Genomic DNA, 19,808 nt, shown 5'->3' with positions numbered 1-19,808 from the left:
GCCATCTTTAGGTACAAACGCTGTCTATTCACTGACAGCAAGCAGGAATGTTTAAAGTCCCCAAAACCACACTCCAATGCGGCGATTTTCTTCCTCTGTATAGCGCAACACTGCACAGCGCTTTTTAGAGGTTTTTGGTACACTTTGGGTATAATTTTCCGTCCACAAAGTCCACTTGAAATAAACAGGAAAATTGTCACTTTGGTCACAGGGCAACGGTATAAGGCACAAAGTTCACGCTTCTTGCACTATAAAGCATGCGTATCCTGTTCGTGACGCCAAAAGAGAGGTGCAGTGTACTCAAGTTGTGCGTAGTAGGTGTTTCTGGGTGTAGTAGTGCAATATACACTAACCTGGTACAGCTGACTCTCTGCAAGGGCAGGTATAGAATTAGAAATAGTTCGTGACGCCAGTGCCAAGTAAACGGTGGCACGCCGTTTGCGGATGCAGGAATAAATTGCGGAAACGTAGGATTAAAACAGAACTCAAACTTTAGTAGGTTTTCCAAGCAGAGACAATAAAGGAAATGCAGTTCCTCAGCATACAGTCGATTTTGCAATTCGGTCGATGCAGGCAATTCAGTACAGCAGGGTAATTACAGAGTGTTGAACACAGGACTTGCAGCAAAGGAGCTTGCACTCTAATTCTGTCTGATCCTGGAATGTAGCAATTCTTCACCAAGGCCCATTAACCTATTTCTGGCTTTATATCCTTGATTATGGCTCTTATAAGTACCTCCTCTGTTTCTCTCAGTACCTCTGGCTCCTCTGATCTTTGCCTCAGTCTCTCCCAGCTTCTGAATGGTTCCTCAGGCTAAGGTATTCCTGCTTCTGCATGTGGGAATTCAGGAGGGAATCTTCTCCTGAACAGCAGGCTTCAGGCCTGGACTGGTCTCAGACATTGTCTAAACTCCAACTGTAGATTACAGACACTAGACTCCGTCTGCCTTGCACTTCCCTGACTGGCCTTATATAAACTAGGGCTCCCTAGCTCCCTCTATGGACTAGAAGTAGGAATGACACCCCTAGCAGGCCTGTACATGCAAGTTTCAATGACAGGGAAATACACACATTACATTACATTTTATAAAACTGACATACAACAACTCCCCATAATTAGGAGGGACGACAGCACACCAAGTGACACTTTGGTAGTGACGGGTATTACAACTCCCGTACACTACAATGGTCCAAGCTAAGTTAAATAGGGTAAATGTGAACAAGGCAAAGTAAGGCAAATGTGGTGTCCATATTCCAAAAGGAATCTAGGTAGTTATAGACCAGTAAGCATAACTTCTGTTGTGGGAAAAATGCTTGAAGGACTCTTAAGGGACTATATACAGGAGAATGTGACTGTAAATAATATCATAAGTGATAACCTGGATGGGTTTACCAAGGACAGAAGTTGTCAGGCTAACCTTATTTGTTTTTATGAGGAGGTCAGAAGAAGCTTGGACAGAGGGGCGGCTGTGGATATAGTAAGGTAAGTAGAAGCCTTGACAGAGGGGCGGCTGTGGATATAGTGAGGTCAGTAGAAGCCTGGACAGAGGGGCGGCTGTGGATATAGTGAGGTGAGTAGAAGCATGGACAGAGGGGCGGCTGTGGATGTAGTGAGGTGAGTAGAAGACTGGACAGAGGGGCGGCTATGGATGTAGTAAGATCAGTAGAAGCCTGTACAGAGGGGCGGCTGTGGATGTAGTAAGATCAGTAGAAGCCTGGACAGAGGGACGGCTGTGGATGTAGTGAGGTGAGTAGAAGCCTGAACAGAGGGGCGGCTGTAAATATAGTGAGGTGAGTAGAAGCCTGGACAAAGGGACGGCTGTGGATATAGTGAGGTCAGTAGAAGCCTGAACAGAGGGGCGGCTGTAAATATAGTGAGGTGAGTAGAAGCATGGACAGAGGGGCGGCTGTGGATATAGTGAGGTCAGTAGAAGCCTGGACAGAGGGGCGGCTGTGGATATAGTGAGGTGAGTAGAAGCCTGGACAGAGGGGCGGCTTTGGATGTAGTGAGGTGAGTAGAAGCCTGGACAGAGGGAAGACTGTGGATATAGTGAGGTGAGTAGAAGCCTGGACAGAGGGGCGGCTGTGGATGTATTGAGTTCAGTAGAAGCCTGGACAGAGGGGCGGCTGTGGATGTAGTGAGTTCAGTAGAAGCCTGGACAGAGGGGCGGCTGTGGATATAGTGAGGTCAGTAGAAGCCTGGACAGAGGGGCGGCTGTGGTAGTAGTGAGGTAAGTAGAAGCCTGGACAGAGGGGCGGCTGTGGATATAGTGAGGTCAGTAGAAGCCTGGACAGAGGGGCAGCTGTGGATGTAGTGAGGTGAGTAGAAGCCTGGACAGAGGGGCGGCTGTGGTAGTAGTGAGGTAAGTAGAAGCCTGGACAGAGGGGCGGCTGTGGATGTAGTGAGGTGAGTAGAAGCCTGGACAGAGGGACGGCTGTGGATGTAGTGAGGTGAGTAGTAGCTTAGACAGAGGGGTGGCTGTGGAAGTAGTAAGGTCAATAGAAGCCTGGACAGGGGGGATACTTTATGTAGTGAAGTCAGTAGAAACCTGGACAGGGGGGTGACGTTATGTAGTGAGGTAAGTAGTAGCCTGGACAGAGGGGCGGCTGTGGATGTAGTGAGGTGAGTAGAAGCCTGGACAGACGGGTGGCTGTGGATGTAGTAAGATCAGTAGAAGCCTGGACATAGGGGCGGCTGTGGATGTAGTGAGGGGAGTAGAAGCCTGGACATAGGGGCGGCTGTGGATGTAGTGAGCTAAGGAAAAGGCAGATTTACTAATTGGTTTTTTTATTACCTCTGTATATACAAAGGAAGAAAAAGGAGCTGATATCGGTGGTGCCAGGGCTAAGGGTAGATGGTCCAAGCTAAGTTAAATAAGGTAAATGTGAACAAGGCAAAGTAAGGCAAATGTGGTGTCCATATTCCAAAAGGGATCTAGGTAGTTATAGACCAGTAAGCATAACTTCTGTTGTGGGAAAAATGCTTGAAGGACTCTTAAGGGAGTATATACAGGAGAATGTGACTGTAAATAATATCATAAGTGATAACCTGGATTGGTTTACCAAGGACAGAAGTTGTCTGGCTAACCTTATTTGTTTAATGAGGAGGTCAGTAGAAGCTTGGACAGAGGGGCGGCCGTGGATGTAGTGAGGTAAGTAGAAGCCTGGACAGAGGGGTGGCTGTGGATATAGTAAGATAAGTAGAAGCCTGGACAGAGAGGTAGCTGTGGATGTAGTGAGGTCAGTAGAAGCCTGGACAGAGGGGCGGCTGTGTATATATTCAGGTCAAATGAAGCCTGGACAGAGGGGCGGCTGTGGATATAGTGAGGTCAGTAGAAGCCTGGACAGAGGGGCAGCTGTGTATGTAATGAGGTGAGTAGAAGCCTCGACAGAGAGGTGGCTGTGGAAGTAGAGAGGTCAATAGAAGCCTGGACAGGGGGGTGGCTTTATGTAGTGAGGTAAGTAGAAGCCTAGACAGGGGGGCGGCTGTGGATGTAGTGAGGTGAGTAGAACACTGGACAGACAGGTGGCTGTGGATATAGTGAGGTAAGTAGAAGCCTGGACAGGGGGGCAGCGGTGGATGTAGTGAGGTCAGTAGAAGCCTGGACAGAGGGGCGGCTGTGGATGTAGTCAGGTCAGTAGAAGCCTGGACAGAGGGGCGGCTGTGGATGTAGTGAGGTAAATAGAAGCCTGGACAGAGGGGCAGCTGTAGATATAGTGAGGTAAATAGAAGCCTGGACAGAGGGGCGGCTGTGGATGTAGTGAGGTAAATAGAAGCCTGGACAGAGGGGCGGCTGTGGATGTAGTGAGGTGAGTAGAAGCCTGGTCAGAGGGGTGGCTGTGGATGTAGTGAGGTAAGTAGAAGCCTGGACAGAGGGGCGGCTGTGGATGTAGTGAGGTAAATAGAAGCCTGGACAGAGGGGCGGCTGTGGATGTAGTGAGGTGAGTAGAAGCCTGGTCAGAGGGGTGGCTGTGGATGTAGTGAGGTAAGTAGAAGCCTGGACAGAGGGGCGGCTATGGATGTAGTGAGGTGAGTAGAAGCCTGGACAGAGGGGCGGCTGTTGATGTAGTAAGATCAGTAGAAGCCTGGACAGAGGGGCAGCTGTGGATGTAGTGAGGTCAGTAGAAGCCTGGACAGAGGGACGGCTGTGGATGTAGTGAGGTAAGTAGAAGCCTGGACAGAGGGGCGGCTGTGGAGGTATTGAGGTCAGTAGAAGCCTGGACAGAGGGGCGGCTGTGGATGTAGTGAGATCAGTAGTAGCCTGGACAGAGTGGCGGCTGTGGATGTAGTGAGGTCAGTAGAAGCCTGGACAGAGGGGCGGCTGTGGATGTAGTGAGGTCAGTAGAAGCCTGGACAGAGTGGCGGCTGTGGATGTAGTGAGATCAGTAGTAGCCTGGACAGAGTGGCGGCTGTGGATGTAGTGAGGTCAGTAGAAGCCTGGACAGAGGGGCGGCTGTGGATGTAGTGAGATCAGTAGTAGCCTGGACAGAGTGGCGGCTGTGGATGTAGTGAAGTGAGTAGAAGCCTGGACAGAGGGGTGGCTGTTGATGTAGTGAGTTGAGTAGAAGCCTGGACAGAGGGGCTGCTGTGGATGTAGTGAGATCAGTAGTAGCCTGGACAGAGGGGCGGCTGTGGATGTAGTGAGATCAGTAGTAGCCTGGACAGAGGGGCGGCTGTGGATGTAGTGAGATCAGTAGTAGCCTGGACAGAGGGGTAGCTGTGGATGTAGTGAGGTCAGTAGAAGCCTGGACAGAGGGGCGGCTGTGGATGTAGTGAGGTGAGTAGAAGCCTGGACAGAGGGGCGACTGTGGATGTAGTGGGCTTTTACGTCCCCACTTATCCCCTAGTTGAACGTAATAGACATGTCTTTTTTTCAACCGTATTTTGTAACTAAGTAACCGAGTTTTCTTCCACACATCTGTAATTCTGTGTAAGTGGCTCAGTATTTCTATGGATGGCCCGATGCTTGCAGCTGCCGTCGCAGTGTTCGTGCCTTGTAAGGTGGGCCCACTGTGTCCCAGAGCAGCATTTTCCTTCCCATAAATACAGAGATGATCCAAGATTAACATCTGACTTTTACGCTTTTGTTCCCTCTCTGTGAAGCTCCGGTTTTATGGGAACACAGTCATTACAGCTTATCGACATGGCGGTGACTTACCAGACGTTTCTGTTTTTGAAAAGATTACATTTTTCCATTTTCGCTGCAATATTTATTGGTCTCAAACGCAGATCTTTTTTTATTTGTCACAGTGCTGTTTTATGGGCTGCCTGATCCTCCCCATATGGCTGCTCTGGAGACAGGAGGCTGCAGTACAGGCTCCTCTCTCATTATCTACACTCTTGTGGCCATGAGCAGAACTGCATCCAGCCCATTAACTTGAAGAGTTACTTGTCGCGCCTATGAATCATCCCCAGAACAGAGCAGTGGATAAAGTGACTCACCGATTGATCTGTGCAGCTAAATATACTAAGAAGCATATAAATAGGTTTTTAATGTGGTTCTTATTGATCTTTCTTACCCAACAGAGATAAACAAGAACAGACTTCAAACAGGATTTAAATGGATACTGAACAATTCGTTGTCTGACCAAATACATTTAAAAAAACGCTTCTGCCTGGTGTAAAATAATAACATAAGTCCACCGCTGCTCCATATTCTGATGCTTCCCACTCTCCTGCTGCTATTTCTTGCATTTCAGATGGACATAAACAGCTGGAAACCCCTGTAACAGAGGCAGGGAGGCAGTAACCACTCAGAGTCCTTTCTTATCATTTTTCCATATTGAACAACCACTTTAAAGGGCTATTCCGGTTACACAAAGTAGTATGTATGTTATACAGTTTTATCATGCAAACTGCTAATATAAGTGCAGCGTACTCAAGTTGTGTTTAGAAGTGTTTCTGGGTGATGTAGTGCAATAGACACTAACCTGGTACGGCTGACTCTCTGCAAGGGCAGGTGATGATAGAAAGTTCGTGACGCCAGTGCCAATTAAACGGTGGCACGCCGTTTGCGGATAGCAGGAATAAATGAGGAACCACGTGATGTTAAAACAGAACTCCAACTTTAGTAGTTTTCATATAGAGACATTTACGGAAGCGCAGTTCCTTTGCATACAGTTGATTTTGCAATACGGTCGATGCAGGCAATACAGATTAAGCAAGGTGAATTCAGAGTGTGAAACACAGGACTTGCAGTACAGGAGCTTGCACTCTATTTCTGACTGATCCTGGGACGTAGAAAATCTTCTCCAAGGCCCAATACCTTAACTCTGGCGTATATCCTTGGTTTTCTCTTTATAAAGTACCTCCTCTGTTATCTTGAGTACCTCTTGCTTTTCTGCGCTTTGCCTCTGTCTCTCTCTCAGCTTCCTCAGACTCCAGAAACTTCTGAACAGTGGTCTTCCTGCTTCTGCATACATATATTCAGGAGGGGAACCTTCTCCTTGGATTTGGAACCCGGTTACAGGGACTGCAACATCCTCTCCTGGTCCGCAGGCTTCAGGCCTGGACTGGTCTCTGACATGGTCTAAGCTCCAGCTTCAGACTACAGGCTGCAGCTTTAGACAGGCTCTTAGACTAGACTCTGGGCTAGACTGACTTTCCCTTCCTTGACTGGGCCTTATATAAACTAGGGCTCCCTAGCTCCCTCTAGTGACTAAGAGCTGGAATGACACCCCTAGCAGGCCTGTACATGCAAGTTTCACAGTAACAGGGAAATACATAGCATTACATTACATGACATTTTATAAAGATGACATATACCAACTTCCCCATAACTAAGGAGGGACGACAGCACACCAAGTGACCTTTGGTAGTGACGGGTATTACAGTCCCCGTACCCTACATAAGGTCATCATCATTTTCGCTGGGTTTAGCTGCAATAAAGGTAACTTTTTATTGTGCAGCCAGCGTTTTGTTTCTTCAAAGTTTTCCATGGATACGACCTGTAGTTTTTGGTGCAAAGTGGTCGAGCATGCTCAGTTACTCCCTGCCAAGCTTACTCCGACTCAAGCAGCAGGAGCGCTCACATGGAGGAGCGCTTGTGCACACGTAAGGCAGAGAGAGGCCGCCTGTCATTGGTGAACAAGCATGCGTAACTCCCTCTTAACTGGCGATGCAGGCGCGCTGAGCGTCACGAGGTTCTGCTCTCGTGCAATCAGTGACCAGAAAGTCTCATAAATGCACAGACAGAGCAGTATAGGATCATGGGCAATGTAGTCAGAATGTCTGTTTTCAGCTGATGTAAAGGGGAGCCGGCGCCGTGCTCTCCTTGCCGGCATCTCGCTTGTGTGGAGCGAGGACGCGGCCGGCGTCCTCGTCTCCATTGTGACGGCGGGGAAGACCTGGCCGCACGCGCCTCCTCAGCGTGGCCAGCGTCCTCCATCCCCTAGACAACGAGCAGCAGGGGAGCTGATGAATCGGCGCTCAGCTGCAGTGAGGGGCGTGATGCGAGTCACGTGACGCTGGCCACGTCACGTGACTCATCAGTTGGGGCTATTTAACAGGCAGCCTGCTGGCCACAGGTTGCCTGTGATTGGTCTTACCGCACTAGTGTATTGTATATCGTGACTACTGTGCTTTTGGCTTGTTTTGGACTCTGTCTCTGCGACCTCTTGGCTTCTGACCCCAGCTGGAATCTGACTTTGTTATTTCCCTTGTACTGTTGTTACCTCTTGGTTCCTGACATCGGCTTGTGTTGACTTGGACTTTCCTGTTTCCTGTGTTTCCTGTGTCCCTGCGTACCTCGTGGCTTGGACCTTGGCTCCCTTGATTCTGGTTACGGTAGTTAACTTCTTCCTTAGGCCCCTGCGCGTATTTAAGCTAGGGACTGCCGCCCAGTTGTACACAGTCGGTTAGGACGGACCGTGCAAATAGGTAGGGATAGAGGTGCGGGTGGAGTTCAAGGATGCACTCATCCCTACCCAACGTGACAGCTGATATGATATAAGAGAAAGCACCTATAATCTACGTATACTGTCCCCCCCTATCATCAAATCTCTCCCTACAATCTTCTAACACTGTCCCTCCCTATCTCCTATTCTATCCCTATAATCGCCTTATACTGTTCCTCCCTATTATCTATTCTGTCGCTATATTCTTCAATTCTTCATATACTGTCCCTTCCGATCACGTTTTCTTTCCCTATAATATTCCTATACTGTCCATCCCTATCTTCTATTCTATCCCTATAATCTTTTTATACTGTTCCTCCTGTAAGGGATCGCTCTCTCTCAGGGGTCACAGACTTCTTAGCAGACAACAGTGTTTAATGTCCAAACTGGTGCTTTATTTTGGCACTTCAGCACCCGCACAAACATAAGCATCAAAATAAACTCCTGCCCATCTGGGCTCTAACTAATACACAGTACATTTCCCTGACCCACCTCTAAGCACAGCTTATACACAGGGTTTCAGGCTCCAGGCCTTAGCAGGTTCACTCACCGAACACATGTCCAGGTAGGGAAGAGATCCGGCTACACGTAGCCTCGTGGCCCCTCAGCCCTCCTGGCTGAGACCACCCAGAGCCTCTGTAGCCCTCTGTTTCCAAGTTTTCTCTCCCCAAACTGACACACAGAGGGTTGGTTTTATCCCTCCTTGATTATAGCAGGCTTCATCTGCGATGACCTCAGGTAAAAAACAAAACCCGTACTGGAAGGGTGTGGACTGGCAGATCCCACTACCAAACCTATCCACCAGTCCAAATAAAAATCCAGCCCAGAACAAAATGTAAACAAAACTGCCTCAGCAAACTACGCTTTGCTGAAACCCCTGCAGCTTTCTGGACTTTATTTATCTCACCCAGCAAAGGTATCTGGGTGGGATATACACGCCTTCCAGCCCTTATACAATGCACATCACCCCACTCCCTATCAACCATTCTGTTGTTCGCAGGAGAACAGGCCTTCAGTGTGACGTCACACTCTCGTACCTACGGAGGCCTCCTGAGTCCACACTTCCAACGAGTTTCGGAATACTCGGATTCCTTCACCAGGGATAAGTGTGATTCTTGCTGCTTACTCGGATTACTTCATCAGGGATAAGTGTGATTCTTGCTGCTTGAGGTTTTATGGGCATCCGTCTCCATAGTAACCAGCGCCTTTGAAGTAGGAAACTAATATAATTCTGACACAAGCCTCCCATAATCGCTTTCCATCTTTTCTCTTATCTGTATCAACATATGCTGTCCTACACTATGTAACATGTTTATTATAAAGCAAAATAGTATCAATTTATAGTTGAACTAATCTTTTTATTCAGGACTGTTGGTAGTCACTCTCAGGAAAGGAGAAAGGAGGGGGGGGACCATCTAACCCCTGGCCCCAACATGCCAACCCACCACAAATGACACTGACAACCATGTCAAGTTTATAACTTTTATTTAACGATTTTGTTGGGTGGTAGTCGGCCACAGCTAATTCTTTTAACGGCATAACCATAGCTGAGCCCGTGCGATCTGCCAGCCGCTGAACTCCCAGCGGGCAGATTACGCCAGTTCACCTGCTCAGTATCCAACTTCTCTTTACCAGCCGCCAGCTGTGACTTAGTAGGATGCCCCAATTAACATGAACCATCGGTCCAGACTTCACAAGACCTCCATGACCAAAACCCACACCAACATAACCCTCGTACACAAACAATAGGGAGGGAGGGACACAGCACTTCTGCAAAGAGGAAGAGGGAGGGGACGCAGAGCCTTATAAAGGGGCATCATGCAGCACGCCCCTTCCTGCATGGCAGGATGATATCGTTAACCCCCAATGCACCAAATCCTGACCCAAACGAATGGGGCCCTAGAACAAGGACAGGGAACCTAGGAAAAGGTGGAGGGGGACCCCCAGTCCCTGTACACCCTCCCAATATGGTCAGGTGTCCTCCAGACTGTTGGTAGTCACTCTCAGGAAAGGAGAAAGGGGGGGGGAGACCATCTAATCCCTGGCCCCAACATGCTAACCCACCACAAATGACACTGACAACCATGTCAAGTTTATAACTTTTATTTAACGATTTTGTTGGGTGGTAGTCGGCCACAGCTAATTCTTTTAACGGCATAACCATAGCTGAGCCCGTGCGATCCGCCAGCCGCTGAACTCCCAGCCGGCAGATTACGCCAGTTCACCTGCTCAGTATCCAACTTCTCTTTACCAGCCGCCACGGAGGAGACCCATCCTCACACAGGGCTCCGACCACCACCCAACAAGAACATGGCCTGTTCAATCCCATCCTGGAGACCCGAGAGAAAAATGTCCAGGCCGATATCGGACAAGTGGACACCATCCGGCCTCATCAATGATCGATTGTCACCCTCCAACTGCCGATGACGAACAACCACCCCCCCGCGGGATCTAACAAAACGGGACATGCGAGCATTCAACGTCCGCCTGCACTTCTCGATGGCCTCACCATCCCTACCACCTTGCCCGCGGTACAATCTCTGACCAAACTAAAACGACCTCCCGGAAAAAAGATGGAAAACGTTCTAATTCAGCCCGCATGAGCGTTAAGAGCTCGAGCAACGGCACAGACCCGATGTCATTTCCCCCTGCGTGGACCACCAACACTACGGGACCACCCGCCTGCATGCCAATCTCCACCACCTGTGACAACAGCTGGGACCATCTGAGGCCCCGGATACCCCTCCACGACACTCTCACATCACTGAAGCCCAGGGATCTCCCGCCGGGTCGACATTCGGCTCTCTGCGCTGCCCAGAAAATGTAGGAATGACCCACCATCCACACCGTCTGACCTACTGCGCCTGTGAAGAAACAATCATTAAAACCGCAAAAGCGTATATATATATATATAATTTTTTTTTTTATATATATATATTTTTTTAAATACGTATATATATATATATATATTTTTTTTTTATAACAGGTCCGGTCTAATATACCTCGCAAAACAAGCAGACTTCCACCTACCAATCCTCATGACCTCAGACTCTGGCAAACCCGCCCTAGCGGCTTCCGTTGCCGCCCCAATACGAAATGAATGAGTGCCAAATTCCCTGGGATTCATCCCAGACAGCTCCAGACAGGACTTAAAAACCGAAGTGAACTGGAACTTAGTCAGAGGAGAGCCGTCAGCATGAGCCAAAAAGGTATGGCCCGAACCCCGCATGGAGCTATAACTAGACGTCAGCCGAACCGGGCATGACACACCGGGAACCGGGTGAAGGGGGATCCATTAGCCGCTACCAAACTGGTCCGTCTTGGACCGACTCACCCTGATCCTCAATGCGCCATTTCCCAGGACCACGTCGGCACAAGAAAGGCCACCTGGTCTGCTCCCAGACGGAGCTACCAGCTCGCTGATCCGTAACGCTGCAAAGAATGCTATACTGAAGCTGGCAGAAAACAACGCAACCTCGAACGGGGACCGACAGACGTCAGAAAGCTTAGCAATGAGTCTGCCTAACAGATTAAATGATACCGGACGCCTACATTCACGGTATACAAGCTCCTTCCTCCACCCCCGAAGCGCCTGGCGTATAACAAATCTCTTAGTAACATCCGGCCAATCGCGCAACTTAAAATGGAAGGCCACCCCTGACAGCCTACGTTGCGCAACCGAAGCTGACACCCCACTAGCACGCAATTGCAACAACCATTCAACAGTTACCTCAAGGCGGAGATCATCTCTGGAAACCACATCTCGCCCTCCCACCATGCTTTCCCATTCCCCCCACGCCTTACCATGCACCTGCCAGGTTGCAGGGGAAACCGAAGCCTGAATCAGCGACATCAATTGTCGTCCACCAGGAGCCATAGGTGCTGCGGGCATTCCTTGCCTTCCCGATCTGCCTCCGGGTGAAGGGACCGAAACCCCTGCCAATGACAACGGGAAAGAGCATCAGCAATCTTATTCTCTACCCCCGGAACATGTCGAGCCCTGAAATAGATGTTAAACTCAAGACACCTAAGCACCAAATGCCTGAGCAATGACAAAACCGGGAGGGAAGAGGAAGAAAGACTGTTAATACCATAAACCACCGACAGATTATCCGTCCAAAACGAAACATGTCTATTGGATAAACTCCTACCCCAAAGCTCTACCGCCACAATAATCGGGAACAGCTCGAGCAACGTGAGGTTCCGGCACAATCCGGAGGAAGACCATGACACAGACCATGAGGCAGCACACCACTCGTTCCCAAAAATGGCGACGAAACCACAGGATCCCGCGGCATCGGAAAACAGACACAACTCAGAATTAGGGACCACCTTGGACATATAACACGTATGCCCATTAAAAGCAAGCAAAAAAGACCTCCAAACCTTTAAATCATCTTTCAGGGACCTAGTAAGTCTGATATGATGACTAGGGGCTTTAACCCCACACGAGGCCAACGACAAACGCCGTGCAAAAACCCGCCCCATGGGCATCACTCTGCACGCAAAGCACAGAAGACCTAACAAGGACTGGAGCTGGAGGAGAGTAACCTTCCTAACGGCTAAAAAACCATCAATCAAGCCAAGAAGCTTCTGAAGCTTCTCAGCGGGAAGTCTAAAGACCATATCTATCGTGTCAATCTCAATCCCCAGGAAAGACAACCGTGTCACAGGACCCTCCGTTTTCTCAACCGAAATGGGAACCCCAAACTGAGACATTCTCATCAAAAAAATTGTCCAACAGGGATCGACAACCGCCCTCCGGACCAGGGGAAACAAACAGGAAGTCATCTAGGTAATGCAAAATAGATGTAGACCCAGTGTCGTAACGAACAACCCATTCCAAAAAAGATCCGAACATCTCAAAATAATGACACGATATAGAACATCCCATTGGGAGACACGTGTCGTAGTAAAACAAACCATCTATGCGGCAACCTAGCAAATGAAAACAATCAGGGTGAACCGGGAGGAGGCGGAACGCCGATTCTATGTCTGATTTCGCCAAGAGAGCCCCCCTACCGGCTTCCCTAACCAACTCTACTGCCCTGTCAAATGAAACATATGACACTGACGAATCCTCTGGGGTAATGGCGTCGTTCACAGACGAGCCTTTGGGATAAGACAGATGGTGTATCAACCGAAACTTACCCACCTCCTTCTTAGGGACCACCCCCAGCCGAGAAACCCTCAGGTTGGGGAAAGGTAACTCACTAAATGGACCCCTCATACTGTCACAACCAGACAGCTGAGAAGCTCTGACAGGAGCCGTCCAGATCCTCCTCCTTGAGTTTCTTTGTTTTGGTTTCTGTTTCTCACCTCGTTAGTCTATCTCAGCTGTCATGCAGTCAGACTGATTACCTCCCTTTAAATTCCTCCCCATAAGGCAGTAGTGTGCGGCTGATACTTCTTCCTGGAGTGTGTGTGCATGCTGTCCCAGTTCCCAGTTCCCAGTTCCCAGCTCCCAGCTCCCAGCTCCCAGTTCCCAGTTCCCAGTTCCCTGTCCACAGTCGTCTGCAAGATAAGTTCTGTTTATGCATTTATGATTTTCTGTTTTCTGGATCCAGGTGACCCTGACTCCCTCCGTGTCTGTGTAGGGAGCCGGTGGTCGTGTCCCCTCACTATCGTAGGGCCTTCAGGTCTAAGATAGCCGAGGTATGTGGATATGCGCCCATCCACCTTTGGGGTGGTCGCATAGGCTGAGCAACAAGGGAGAGCGGCAGGTCGATTGCAGGGGTCTCCCTTTTGTTCCTTAGTTGTGGGTCCAGTGAGTCATTGTTTGTATTGTTTTATCTTGTTTCCTGTACACCATCCGTGACATTATCAGCCGCCAAAACCGTCTCAAGCATGGATCCGGTTACACTTTTGGATGAACGCTTTCAGGGTCTTGCTTTGGAGGTAGCTGATCTCCGTAAGACTTTTTCTCAGTTTCAAGTGACCGGTTCAGCTTGCGTTCATGGAGTTTGTGATGAGCCTAAGATTTCGCTCCCGGATACGTTTTCCGGGGGTAGTGAGAATTTTGTACGTTTTAGAGAGGCTTGCAAACTCCATTTTCGCCTTCTTCCCCATTCTTCTGGTGATGAAGAACGAAGAGTGGGTATCATTATATCGCTGCTCAGGGGTAACGCTCAGTCCTGGGCCTTTTCGCTGCCGGAGGGGGCACGGCTCCTCCGTTCAGTGGATGAATTCTTTTTAGCCCTGGGTCAGATATATGATGATCCGGATCGTATTGCTCTGGCTGAGTCTAGACTACGTCTGTTATGCCAGGGTAAACAATCCGCAGAGATTTACTGCTCAGAATTTCGGAGATGGGCAGCAGATACGGGTTGGAATGATGCTGCACTCCGAAGTCAATTTTGCTATGGTCTTTCAGAGGGATTGAGAGATGCATTTGCCTTTCATGAAAGAACTACCTCCTTGAATTCTGCTATGTCTCAGGCTGTTCGTATTGACAGGCGTCTTAGAGAGAGAGGAGAGATCTCTCCTTCCTGTCATACTCAGTCCCGGGACAGTGCAGCGGTCTCATTCGGTGCACAGGGGTCTCAGTCGTTGTCAGCCCCTTCTGAGCAGGAGCCCATGCAGCTGGGGTTGATTGCCTCGGACAATAGAAGATTCAGCCCGCAGGGGAGGGTTTGCTTTTGTTGTGGAGGTATAAATCATCTGGCAAATGTTTGTCCCTCTAGGAGATTCAGGCAGTTTTCTGGGAGTAATAAAGAGACAAAAAGGAAGAAATCTTTTAAGAATGTTCCGTCGGTTACTATTGGCAGGGTTGAGGCGGAAATTGAAGGTTTTCCTTTTGCTTGTAGTTCCCGTTTTGTCCTGCCTGCTAGGGTGGCGCTAGAGAGCAAGAGCGTTTTTTGTGAGATTTTTGTGGATAGTGGAGCAGCTGTCAACCTCATTGATAATCAATTTGCAATAACTCATGGTTTCCAGGTATGCACTTTGGGAAGAGATATTCCTGTTTTTGCTATTGATTCAGCTCCACTTTCTCAGAAATCATTAAAGGGCATAGTTCACAATATCCGTTTAATTGTGAATGATGCTCATGTTGAGGATGTGTCATGTTTCATCCTTAGCGGTTTGCCTACTCCTCTAGTGTTGGGGCTACCCTGGCTCACTAAACATAACCCCACCATTGATTGGCAAGCGAGGCAAATAAATGGTTGGAGTGACTTTTGCAGAGAGAATTGCCTCATAACATCTATTTCTGAGGTTTCTACTAAAACTGTACCACCTTTCCTCTCTGAATTTTTGGATGTCTTCTCTGAGAGTGGAGTTCAGGATTTGCCCCCGCACAGGGAGTATGATTGCCCTATTGATCTCATCCCAGGCGCCAAGCTGCCTAAATCTCGTTTATACAATCTTTCCCAACCTGAGAGGGTCGCTATGCGGGCTTATATCTCTGAGAGTCTGAGAAAAGGACACATACGACCCTCGAAGTCACCTGTTGCCGCTGGTTTTTTCTTTGTTAAGAAAAAAGATGGTTCTTTAAGACCTTGTCTGGATTTCAGGGAGCTGAACAGTATCACTATTCGTGATCCTTATCCGCTTCCTCTGATCCCGGACTTGTTTAACCAGGTTGTTGGGGCGAAAGTCTTTTCAAATTAGACCTAAGAGGGGCATACAACCTGGTTAGGGTCAGAGAAGGAGACGAATGGAAGACGGCTTTCAATACCCCTGAGGGCCATTTTGAGAATTAAGTTATGCCTTTTGGTTTGATGAATGCCCCAGCCGTTTTTCAGCATTTCGTCAACAGCATTTTTTATCATTTAATGGGAAAATTTGTATTAGTGTATTTGGATGACATTTTGATTTTTTCTCCTGATTTCAAGACTCATAAGGAACACTTATGTCAGGTCTTATTCATCCTGCAGGAGAATAAATTATACGCGAAACTGGAAAAATGTGTGTTTGCGGTTCCAGAGATCCAATTTTTGGGGTTTCTTGTCTCCGCTTCTGGTTTTCGCATGGACCCCGAGAAGGTTCGCGCTGTGCTTGAGTGGGAGCTTCCTGAGAATCAGAAGGCGCTGATGCGTTTTTTGGGCTTTGCTAATTATTACAGGAAATTTATTTTGAATTATTCCTCTGTTGTTAAACCACTCACTGATATGACCAGAAAGGGGGTAGATTTTTCTTCCTGGTCGGTAGAGGCGCGTAAGGCCTTTTCTAATATCAAGGAGAGTTTTGCTTCCGCTCCCATCCTAGTACAACCTGATGTTTCGTTACCCTTCATAGTTGAGGTTGATGCTTCTGAGGTAGGGGTGGGTGCGGTCTTGTCTCAGGGTTCCTCTCCTGCCAAATGGCAACCGTGTGCCTTTTTCTCAAAGAAGCTCTCATCCGCAGAGAGAAATTATGATGTGGGAGATAGGGAATTGTTGGCCATCAAGTTGGCTTTTGAGGAATGGCGCCATTGGCTAGAGGGAGCCAGACACCCTATTACCGTGTTTACTGACCATAAAAATCTGGCCTACTTGGAGTCAGCCAAGCGTCTGAACCCGAGACAGGCCAGATGGTCTTTGTTCTTTTCAAGGTTTAATTTTGTTGTTACGTTCCGCCCTGGGGTTAAGAATGTGAAGGCAGATGCCCTATCACGTTGTTTCCCGGGAGGTGGGAATTTTGAAGACCCGGGTCCCATTTTGGCTGAAGGTGTGGTGGTCTCTGCTCTTTTTCCTGAATTGGAGGCAGAGGTGCAGGCAGCCCAGTCAGAAGCTCCTGATCTTTGTCCTCCTGGGAGGTTGTTTGTGCCTCTCGCTTTGAGACACAAGATTTTTAAAGAACACCACAATACGGTCCTTGCTGGGCACCCGGGGACAAGAGCCACACTGGATCTCATTGCCCAGAGATTCTGGTGGCCTGCGCTTCGTAAGTCGGTTGAGGGTTTTGTGGCAGCTTGCGAGACTTGCGCTCATGCCAAGGTCCCTCATTCACGGCCATCAGGTCCTCTCCTTCCTTTGCCCATTCCTTCCCGTCCTTGGACACATCTGTCCATGGACTTCATAACGGACTTGCCTCGTTCCTCGGGGAAGTCTGTGATTCTGGTGGTGGTGGACCGTTTTAGCAAAATGGTGCATTTTATCCCTTTTCCTGGTTTGCCCAATGCTAAGACGCTGGCGCAGGCATTTGTTGACCACATTGTCAAATTGCATGGGATTCCTTCAGACATAGTCTCTGATAGGGGCACGCAGTTTGTTTCCAGATTCTGGAAGGCTTTCTGTTCTCGCTTGGGGGTTCGCTTGTCATTCTCTTCTGCTTTCCATCCGCAGTCGAATGGCCAGACAGAGCGTGTCAATCAGAATCTGGAGACATATCTGTGCTGTTTTGTGGCAGAGAATCAGGAGGATTGGTGTTCTTTTTTGTCCCTTGCTGAGTTTGCTTTAAATAACCGTCGTCAGGAGTCCTCTGATAAGTCACCATTTTTTGGTGCATATGGGTTTCATCCGCAGTTTGGGACTTTCTCTGGAGAGGGCTCTTCTGGTTTGCCTGATGAGGACAGATTCTCCTCGTCTTTGTCATCTATTTGGCAAAAGATTCAGGATAATCTAAAGAACATGAGTGAGAGATATAAGCGTGTGGCGGATAGGAGACGTGTGCCTGGTCCGGACCTGAATGTTGGTGATTTGGTGTGGCTGTCTACCAAGAATATCAAATTGAAGGTTCCCTCCTGGAAGTTGGGTCCTAGGTTTATTGGGCCTTACAAGATCCTGTCTGTCATCAATCCTGTTGCCTACCGTCTTGATCTTCCTCAGACTTGGAAGATCCATAATGTTTTCCATAAATCCTTATTGAAACCTTATGTTCAACCTATTGTACCCTCGCCTTTGCCTCCTCCTCCGATTATTGTTGATGGAAATCTTGAATTTCAGGTCTCTAGGATTGTGGATTCTCGTCTTGTCCGCGGTTCCCTCCAGTACCTCGTTCATTGGGAGGGTTATGGTCCTGAGGAGAGGATGTGGGTCCCAGTGACGGACATTAAGGCCTCTCGTCTCATCAGGGCTTTCCATAGGTCCCATCCTGAGAAGGTGGGCCCTGAGTGTCCGGAGTCCACTCCTAGAGGGAGGGGTACTGTCACAACCAGACAGCTGAGAAGCTCTGACAGGAGCCGTCCAGATCCTCCTCCTTGAGTTTCTTTGTTTTGGTTTCTGTTTCTCACCTCGTTAGTCTATCTCAGCTGTCATGCAGTCAGACTGATTACCTCCCTTTAAATTCCTCCCCATAAGGCAGTAGTGTGCGGCTGATACTTCTTCCTGGAGTGTGTGTGCATGCTGTCCCAGTTCCCAGTTCCCAGTTCCCAGCTCCCAGTTCCCAGTTCCCTGTCCACAGTCGTCTGCAAGATAAGTTCTGTTTATGCATTTATGATTTTCTGTTTTCTGGATCCAGGTGACCCTGACTCCCTCCGTGTCTGTGTAGGGAGCCGGTGGTCGTGTCCCCTCACTATCGTAGGGCCTTCAGGTCTAAGATAGCCGAGGTACGTGGATATGCGCCCATCCACCTTTGGGGTGGTCGCATAGGCTGAGCAACAAGGGAGAGCGGCAGGTCGATTGCAGGGGTCTCCCTTTTGTTCCTTAGTTGTGGGTCCAGTGAGTCATTGTTTGTATTGTTTTATCTTGTTTCCTGTACACCATCCGTGACACATACGCCCCAATTCCACCTCTTTCTCAACTTTTTCCCTGAGTACATCCGGGAAATCACGAGCAGACCTCAGATTATCTGACAAAACCGGACAACGACTCAAGACAAACGGGATAAAGAACCCCACTGAAAACCCCACCCTCAGCTGCTCAGCTGCCTGCCTATTGGGGTAACTGTCTAGACAGGGGGACATCTCTGCCACGCTCACCGGAGTTCTTAAGCATACCCTGTTCGCCCTGTTTGGGGGGTCTAATGGGAGGACGGGAGCACTTATTGGCTGAATGGGGGCCACCACATGCAGAGCACTCATGCTTAAATCTACACAATCCCGCAAACCTGCAGTTACCCTCGTTGAACAACCAGCATGACCCCGGCCCCCGAAAAGGGAGGAGGTTTTTGACCCACCATCAACCTGAGCCAGACATCCATGGCCTTAACCCCCCAACCCAAATCCGGCTGTAATGCTAGGCGGCGCCTAAACTCCTCATCATAACGCCACCATGCGGAGCCGCCGCGACTTTTATAGGCGCTGTAAATGACGTCCTGGTATATAAACAATTCCGAACAGCATTCGGGATGGCGCTGTCCCATGACACAACCCAAGACCGCAAAGGCTTGCAACCAATTATTCATTGTCTTCGCCACTTTCGGTCTCCGTTCGTAAGGCTTCTCCGGGAAGCGCCTCTCCTTATCCACCGTGTGTTGGTCAACAGATATGAGGGACCAGATGTCTACATACTGATTAGCCCAAACCTTCTCCCTAACAGCCTCCTCTAAATGGGCCCCTAGCGAGCTAACTCCACAGAAACAAGAATCCTTGTAAACGCTAGCTAATGCAGGCACCGGCTTGACCAGAGGAGGCGGGGGGGATGGCTTAGCGGGGGCTGACTAAACTTCTCCAACAACGCTTTTAACAACGCCGCCGTATCAGAACCCCCACTGCCCGATCCCCACGCCCCCGTGAACTGGTACTCACCGGACGTAGAAGGAATCTGCTCCACCACAGGACCCGGCGCAGCAACTTCAGGTTGCGGAAAGGTCACTGGAACCAGGCTATCGACCCTGGAAGAATGGCTAGGCATCCGCCTCTTGCGTGTCTTATGCAACACCCGACCAGACTCTCCTGAAGCAGCGGAGGATCCCTCTGAGGAGGATGGGGACCGCCACCTAGAAGATCTGGAGCGTCTACTCCACCGCGAATCGCCAGACCGGCGACGGAACTGACTAATGCCTACGCGATCCCCGCCAACTCCGCCTCCGGCTCTCAACAGAGGAGGATGATGA

This window comes from Bufo bufo, chromosome 5 (genome assembly GCF_905171765.1).
Source record: "Bufo bufo chromosome 5, aBufBuf1.1, whole genome shotgun sequence".
Taxonomy (NCBI): Eukaryota; Metazoa; Chordata; class Amphibia; order Anura; family Bufonidae; genus Bufo; species Bufo bufo.
This window is presented reverse-complemented; position numbering follows the sequence as displayed.